The 8,625-nt window shown below is 37.6% G+C and overlaps 1 long non-coding RNA gene across 1 annotated transcript; it reads right to left on the reverse strand.

Moving 5' to 3' along the window:
* Positions 1 to 308: 308 nt before the first annotated feature.
* Positions 309 to 7,016, reverse strand: LOC307069884. The gene is made up of 3 exons (XR_013811504.1): positions 5,996 to 7,016; positions 1,161 to 1,309; positions 309 to 673 (listed from the first exon to the last, which is right to left on the reverse strand). It is a non-coding gene; the product is annotated as an uncharacterized lncRNA (long non-coding RNA).
* Between the last annotated feature and the right edge of the window lie 1,609 nt (positions 7,017 to 8,625).

The raw sequence follows: 8,625 nt of genomic DNA on the forward strand, positions 1-8,625 counted from the left end.
TCCGCCTGCCAATGCAGGGGACGTGGGTTCGTCCCCCAGTGTGGGAGGATCCCACATGCCGCGGAGCGGCTGGGCCCGTGAGCCATGGCCGCTGGGCCTGCGCGTCCGGAGCCTGTGCTCCGCAACGGGAGAGGCCACAGCAGTGAGAGGCCCGCGTACCGCATAAAAAAAAAAAAAAAAAAAAAAAAAAAAAAAAAAATGAGACCTCAAATACTTACCCAAACTAGGTGATTAAGATATTTTTTTTAAAAAAATTGAGGCAACTAATGTGGTTAGGAAGGGACACTGAGGTAGAACTTGTTACAAAGTTTTCAAAACAGTACATTTTTATTTGACATTAAACAACAAACTCCCCAATTTGTCTCAGTTGTGACATACAGGCAGCTCTAGATTGTTTTTTTGCTGGTCACCCATGCTGAACAAGACTTTTCGATCTTCAAAACAACCATGGCTCAGAGATTCTGCATTTCACATCAGTTCACAAGTCCAAGTGTGTCTTCCATTCATCGGAGCATTTTGGCATAGATTCCCTTTGAGGTAGAAGGATAAAGATGAAGCCATTTCCTTTTTAAAAAATGATTTGTTCACAACTTCATTTATGCCACAAAAACCAGATGATAGCATGTTCTCTTATTCTTGTTTAGCAGTAGTGGTAGTCTTAGGATGCCAGAAACTGTGAAAGGAAGGCTCTTAGTTACTTTCTCCTTTCTACTTTCCAACAATGCACCCCCACCCCCATCTGAAGAAAGGGAAGTTACTGAATCCAACTAATAGCACATATTAAACACCAAACATTAACATGTCAGATATACCTGATGCTTAAATTAAAATGTACAAAGCAAAAACTAGAAACATCACCTTCAAATCCTCTTCAAATTTGCTCCCTCCAGCAACTATCTTTTGTCATTCATCTATTTCCTTCTCCATTTACTTATGTTATTGTTGGCTTGCCATATAAACTAAAGTTTAGATGGTTTGAAAGTATGTTAGAATTATAGTGAACAATAAAGTCCTGTTCCTTTGAAGTGAATTTTGACTTTAGCTTTAAGACTACCTTAGGATGGAGAGGTAACATAGATTTATTTAATAAATTCCATAATTATCTAACCCAAGGCTTAATCAATAATCATTAAACAAAAAATTGTTTCTCAAAAACTTACAGAAATTGGGCTTCCCTGGTGGTGCAGTGCTTGAGAGTCCGCCTGCCGATGCAGGGGACGCGGGTTCGTGCCCCGGTCCGGGAAGATCCCACATGCCGTGGAGTGGCTGGGCCCGTGAGCCATGGCCGCTGAGCCTGCGCGTCCGGAGCCTGTGCTCCGCAACGGGAGAGGCCACAATGGTGAGAGGCCCGCGTACCACACACACAAAAAAAAAAAAAAAAAAAAAAAAAACTTACAGAAATGAGTGGGGACAAAGGACTTTGTCCTCATCTCAACAGTGACCAGTTACTGGAATTGCATTAAACTAAAAACAGCAATCCCCAAGTTAGATCCGGAGGTAGTAATGCTTTTAAGACCAACCGTTTTTAGAATCAGGTTTGACCTTTTCTTTCACTCTTCCTCCTATCCCACCCTCTGTGAGTGATTTAAAAAATAGAAAAGGCCAAAGCCCATTTGGGTCTAGATATAGATTTTTTTTTGATAATTTTTACCTCCAATTTTTGCCAATTACTTCCAATTTTTATCATTCTTAAAACTTAAGCATGGTAAATTGTTAAGCTATTTTCACTCACTGCATTATTTAATTATAATAAGTCTTTTCTTAAGCAGGTTTTGCTGGTAAAAAGGAAACAATTTCTAAGTTGTAAGTTGAGAAGCTGTTGCAAAACAGAAATCATGTCTCCATCTCCAAACTTGCTAAGTACTACCAGAGGATTGTTTTTTAAAAAGATCTATTTAGGCAGTGCTTATTTGTTAGAATGTAAAAGGTAAAGAATTGAAAATAGACAAAACCTGTGTGTTTCAAAACCAATTGTGGCTTAAGTATGAGTGGTTCCCCAAGGCTGGTACCAATGAGACTGAGGTTTGTACCAATGAGACTGAGGTTTGGGAATCAGTTGTTTCTCATCCCTCTTTCTGCCCACCAATAGTCACAGCCATTTTTCATGAGGGATGGGTTAGGAAAACTGAAGTGCTTATTATAAGGAAGGTTCCTGCAACTTAAGGAGCAAGCTCAGTAGAAACCCTTGCTTATTGTAGTGGCCAGAGTGGTAGAAGAAATATGGAGTAGGAATTAAACCACACATTATTACTGAGGAACTAAGCTATATCCCTAACCAGAAAACAGGCCAAAAGGCAAGTTTTAAAAGTTCTCTGGGAAGGTATTCATTTTTTCATGTCTCTGGGGCCAACTGAGAACCTAGCTAAGGAGCTTATACACAATAGGCACTCAAACATACTTGTAGAGTGAATGAATAAATGAAAAAATGAACAGTAACCTCTTCTCTTATATTACAGTTTCCAAGCCAAGCAAGTGTCTTTCAGTCAAGATCTGAAATAGAATAGACACTTCTATTCAATGAAGAGTTTCACTCCATTTCTTATTTTTTTAAATTGCATCTCCAAGTTCTTTTTGTACCAGATCAATTTCATTTAGCATCACCTTCTTCAGTGTTTGTATGAATGAATAACTAAAAAGCTCTCTTATTCCTACTCTACAAAACATGCCAAAGAGAAGGTGATCTAATTAATCGTTCCATCTCAGTGTCTTAATATCACAGCTGCTCAATGAAGTTTTTTCAACTAATGAAAGAACTGCAGTCTCTTATTAAATTTGCTCTTGTGTTTCCTCCATAAACTAGTTAGATTAAAGTATATTTTGGTCTAGGTCTTTTAAATCTCTTCATTCTCCTCAGCAGAACAGTATTTCATTCAAGTGAATAATTTACAAAATATGGAAAATTTAGGAAGAATCTTTTTTGTTAAGTGGCTTCCTGACTCTATGCCAGGCCAATGAGCAAATACTTTTAAAACTAGTTGTTTCATCTTAATTCTCATCTTAAACCATTTAACTATAATAAAAGCAGAATGTTAAAGAATTAAAGGACAAACCCTAAGGCCTTTTATCAGTCTTCTGGCTTCAATCTAGGTCAATGAGCAAGTGACATTGGGACTATCTAGAGCCAGGAAAAATGTCTTCATTTTATATTGAAAGAACCATATTTTTTTTTCCTATTTTTTCAATCTCTAAGACAAGTCAATAGGTTTTCTGGACCAGACTTAATCTACTAATTCATCCAGAGAACAGGAACTCAAGTATTTACTCAAAAATCAAAGGTGTTTCTGGATCTTCAGCTATGATCTGTGATCTATCTAATGCTCTTTAGACTAGGCCCGTTTCAATTCTGTTATGTTCAGGACCTAGAATGATGTATTCCACATAAAAGATGCTCTGTTAATCAAATTAATCTAAAAGCCAACCTGAGCCATTTTTTACTCCTTTAATGTCTCTAAGCCAGGCCAGAGTGGATCTAATTCACCTCCATCTTCAGCATTTAAAAGACCAATGGAGAACCATAACAGCTTGCTTTAAAAAAAAAAAAAATTCCCATTTCTTTGGTCAGGCCAGGGAGCAAGTAGCCTTCTGGTATAGATTTTATCTTTCCACCTAGCTCAGCATTCAGCATACTGCCTTGCACAATTCCATTTTGCCCATGTTTTTAAATTTCATCAAATAGGCTTGGCAGTGGTTAAGTAACTTTCAGTCTGGATTCCCACACCTGTTACCTCATTTCCTCCTGTGACCATCTGATAAGGATAAAATCATTTTTATATCCTAGGGCATGTGCAGTTCTGAGCCTCATAGAAAGGAATCAGTAATCATTCATTAAGCCAACAGTTAATTCCTTATATCTGTATAGAACAGTAGGCTTTGTAAAATTTACACACAGATCTCTGTTGCAGGTTCAATAATAATGACAGTGAATTTTTGCATCCCCAGTTGCTATCTCTGGGAATAAGAGAGAGTAAGTAATCAATGTCCATTCAGCAGATATGGCTTATATATTTATATATGCCAGTTTAAGACTTACAAATTGATTTTATACATTACCTTCTGCTGCCCAGAACACAATAAAGATGGACTATCTTCACATCCCTGATGCTTATCAAGGAGACTGGCACATAATAGATAATTATTATCCAGTCTTGCATTCATCAGATATCTAATCCTTTACATATAAAAATGTTCAATAGTTAACAATCCTTCCTCAACTTGTTTGACTTTTTTTCATGGTATAATAACTGATATAATTTTGTAAACCTAGTACTAGGCACACCAAATGAAAAAATCAATAGTTACATTTATATGGTGCTTCAGAGTCCACAAAATGCTAACACTGCCTTATTCTCAGCTTTAGGCACAATAAAATGATAAATTTGTATGTCTCTTTATGCCTATAATAGTGAGTTCACATAGTAGGCAACTGATATTAATAATCCATTCATTTAACAAGCATTTAAACCCTCAGTTTGTGTAACTATTTATACTACCTTTCTCATATGGGTCAAGCACACAATGAGAATTTTGTAGAGACCATGCCTGTCTCACATAAGTTTTGTTCACATAGAAAACATCTAATGTCTTATATTTATACAGCACTTTATAGTTAGAAAGCTCAATCTCATTCATTACATTTTCCTGCTACCAGGGAAAATGTACTGGTAATAATTTAATTTGATATCACCAGTAAAGTCTTTATTGATTAAAATAAGCAAGATCTAATTCTTACATCTAAATAGTATAGGATATAAACCTCCCTCTTATTACTTGGGAGCATTATCTTGGATTTCATAGTACCTGAAACAATAGCTGGTACATATAAGGCACTTAATACTTATTCATTCATTCATAAACATATAGCCCATTGGTATTTATACAGTGCTTTAGTACAAAGCACTTTAATATGTACTGCCTATCTAAAATTTTTTATTGTTCTATAATGAGAACATTTTTTTCCCTTTGACATCTGTAGTGCCTAGCATGGTATCTGGCACATTATAAGTGATCACAGTAGCTTAAATCCCCTGTATTTCCAGTGTATTTTATAGTTTAAAAGCAGTTTTTATGTTTTCTCTTCTGCGACTTGGAATACTGTATTTTTACTCAAAATCACCATAGCCACAGAAACACAATGGCCAGAAATACATGAATTATTCATTTATCAAACACTTAATTCCTAATATCTGTACAGTATTACTTACTTTTGACAAAGCACTTTATTCATGCTTCTTTTATTCCTTGTATCTACAGTGCCTAGAATGTATATACTATGTAATCAATGTTCATTCATCAACTCTGAAACTTGTAAGTCTTTAAAGTGCTTTATAGTTTACAACTCACATTCACATATTTTTCTTCAGATCACCTAGATATAATCATAATCATTGCATCTTTAGTGTCTAACACAGGGACAGGCACACAGAAGGAAATTAATATTGTTCAGCACACAGTCCCTGGCAATTACATCAGGGGTGATAAACTGTGGCCCACAGACCAAATTCACTTGCTTTTTTAAAAAAAAAAAAGCAACAGAGACCAAATGGCCCGTAAAGCCTACAATATTTACCATCCGACCCTTTCAGAAAGGGTGTGATGACCCCAATTTACATAATGCTTCACAACTGACAGTGCGTTTTCAAATGTTAGCTGTGCATGGATGCCAATACACCATTAATGAGAATGCCTTGCTTTTTTTCTGTGTTTTACAGTGCTTTCATATATATACTCAATCATTAAAATTATCTTTCCTCATGGTAAGAGGAAAAAAATCAAGGAAGGGATTAAACCTCCTAAATATTCCCAACTTCTCTCACCTTTATGCCTAGAGGTAGGTATTAAACCCAGGGGCAGGATTGGTACAGTTCACCACATTATTAGGCCACTACTATGAGCAGGGAGTTCAGGCTGCCTCCTTGGGGCCTCACTCTTTCCCAGGCCCAATCCTCCTTTTTCATAACTATCAGTAGGAACCCCAAACCTCAGGAATCCTGCTCACCCAAGCTCAAAGAAGTAATATGTTGCTGGCTGGTGCTTCTCAGCAAGCTGGCACATCTGTGTATTTCTTGTCTAGTTCTTCTCATTGGCCTGAAGCATCTCTTCACATTTTCTCTAGATAGCGTGGCACTTTTTTTCTACTCAGTAACCTGATGCTTTCCTTCTCTCATCAGCCTAGAGCTTCTGAGGAAAGAGGGGACTGAAATATAATGTCACTTATGTGTCCCTCTCCAGTGGAGAGGAGGTGAAGAGAAATGGAAATTTGCAAAACACCAAAAACTTAATAAATGGCTTAAAACTGTGATTAAAAACTGGCTTAAGACTGGCCCAGGCATATTACTGATCTAAAGGTGTGTTTCTTTAAAGTAGCAGCAACATCAAAAAGGACATCTCAAAAGAAGTGGGTTTAAATGGAGATACGAGAACAGGAAAGAGAGAACTGAAAATGTCCAAGAGTAGGTAGGAGAACAATAGAAAAGAGCTGCAGTTTAGGGTTCTCATCTTGGAACTTCCTTTGGTCTTGGGGCTTCTATCCTTCCTGGATTCTGGGTCATGGGCCTCCAGCTTCCCGCCTAATTTAGTCTGGAGATATCTGTCTCTCTTGGGCCTTCTGTCTGTATAGACAGGCTTGAGTCCTGGGTCTTTATGTGTGCTTGGGCCCTTCCATTTTTGGGTCATAGGTCTTCAAGCCAAGGCTTTTCATCCCATCCTGGGTCTTTGGCCTTCTGTCTCACCGAGACTTGAGTCTTCCGTCCAACTCCAGTCTAGACCCTTGGGCCTTTTATTGGTCTTGGATCATCTCACAGGCGGCCTGGCATAAGGAACAGCTCTTCAATTCTTATATTTTGATAGCTGACACTCTTCACCTATTAGGAAGGGGTTAGGAGGCCCCTTTGTTACAAACACAAACACACACAAAAGCATGCACACACACATGCACAAAAAATATGCAAGGAGAGAGGACTGCATGAAAGCAAAGTGGGGGAGACATAGACTCAAGAAGAGACTGAAATACTCAAAGGTAAGTAGAAAGGCAAAAGCAGAGAAGAAATAAGAGAACACAGAGATGAATGCTGACATGGAAAATCACAAAGAACAAAGGGACACTGGGGCACACAAAGCAGGAAAAAAAGAGAAAATGGCCCAAGAGAGGCAGAAAGAATATGTAGAAAAGAGCAATGCAAGATAAAGAGTAGAAAGAGCAGAAGGGTGGCCAGTATCAGAAAAGGTGAAATGTCAAACCAACAAGGGGAGGGGGTGACAAACAGTTCACAAAGAGAAAAAGAAGAGAGGTAGGCATAGCAAGAAATGAGCAAAAGGCACACAGCATGTGACTCAAGAGACACAAAGAGAAGAGCAGTGAAAGAAGAGCCAGATCTAGGGGAGCAAGGAGAATCAGTAACAAAATGAAAAAGCTAGAGAGAAACATCTAAGACAAGACACAGACCACTCGGGTACAAAAAAGAAAATGAGAGAAAGATATACAGAGAAGAAACTAGTAAGAGAATCATGGAAATGGGTAAGACACACATTAGTTAGAGGAGAAAGACCAAAGACATTCAAAGAAGAAATAGATAAGCAAACAAATACACACTTATGAGTTTAAAAGATAAGCAAAGGCAGACATTCAGTGGAAGAAGGTAAGAAATAGAAGAGACAAAATAGTGAGGAGCATGGTAGGCACAAGAAGCATCACAAAGAGAAGACAACAAAAGAAAACAAAAAAGTGCATTAATAATTGCAATAATCTATTATTAGTGCCAATACTATTTATATTACCACTAACAATAATAATTATAATAACAGTATAATAACAACAACAATCACCACCAACACAGATACTCTTCTACTTAAACTTTTAACTTAGGAATTTCTTACATAGGACCAAACCCCACCAACTCTGTGCCACTAGATGGTATTAGTGGTCACTTGTATTGTGTCAAATGAACTTATGAAACTTCTTAGGTTACCTTTAACCTACCATGTGCTAGGCACTGTACTAAGCTCTTTATATACATGATTTCATTTAACCTTCACAAACAGACAAGTCTAATCAGAATCGAAATTGCCAAAGGCTGTTCACCTAATGAGTGGCAGAGGATTTAAACACAATATGTGCCTCTTAACATTCTGTTACAACTGTTTCCTAGGATTTCCAGTAGAGCCAAACGAGGTGCTACAGATGAGTGAATATTATAATAAAGGGTCCTTAGAGAGCACCTAGTTAACCCTCTCATTTTATATCTTCACCTTTCCCCATTCCTTATAAAACTGACTTGATTTTCACACCCTTCACAATTATAATGGCAGCTTCAGGGACTGGGTTTTCCATAACACTAAACCTTAACTGCAGATTCTCTCAAAAGAAGAGGTGAGAAAGGCCCACCCTTTCAGCAAAAAGCAAAAACATTTTTGATTTAAGTTTCTATATGTTTAGGCCTCTAAGGGTGGCAAAAGTTTTATGCAGTGAAGATAAAGAACAGACAAGGTAAAACTAAATTACGCTGTGACACAACTGGTAGACAGACTATATCATCTTTGAGTTGCTTCAGGGAAACCAATTAGTAAATAGATTACTGGTCATCCTCCCATCTCACATTCAGCTCCCCTTGCACATTAGATCACCATACC

Source organism: Hyperoodon ampullatus (genome assembly GCF_949752795.1).
Source record: "Hyperoodon ampullatus genome assembly, chromosome: X".
NCBI classification, from domain to species: Eukaryota; Metazoa; Chordata; class Mammalia; order Artiodactyla; family Ziphiidae; genus Hyperoodon; species Hyperoodon ampullatus.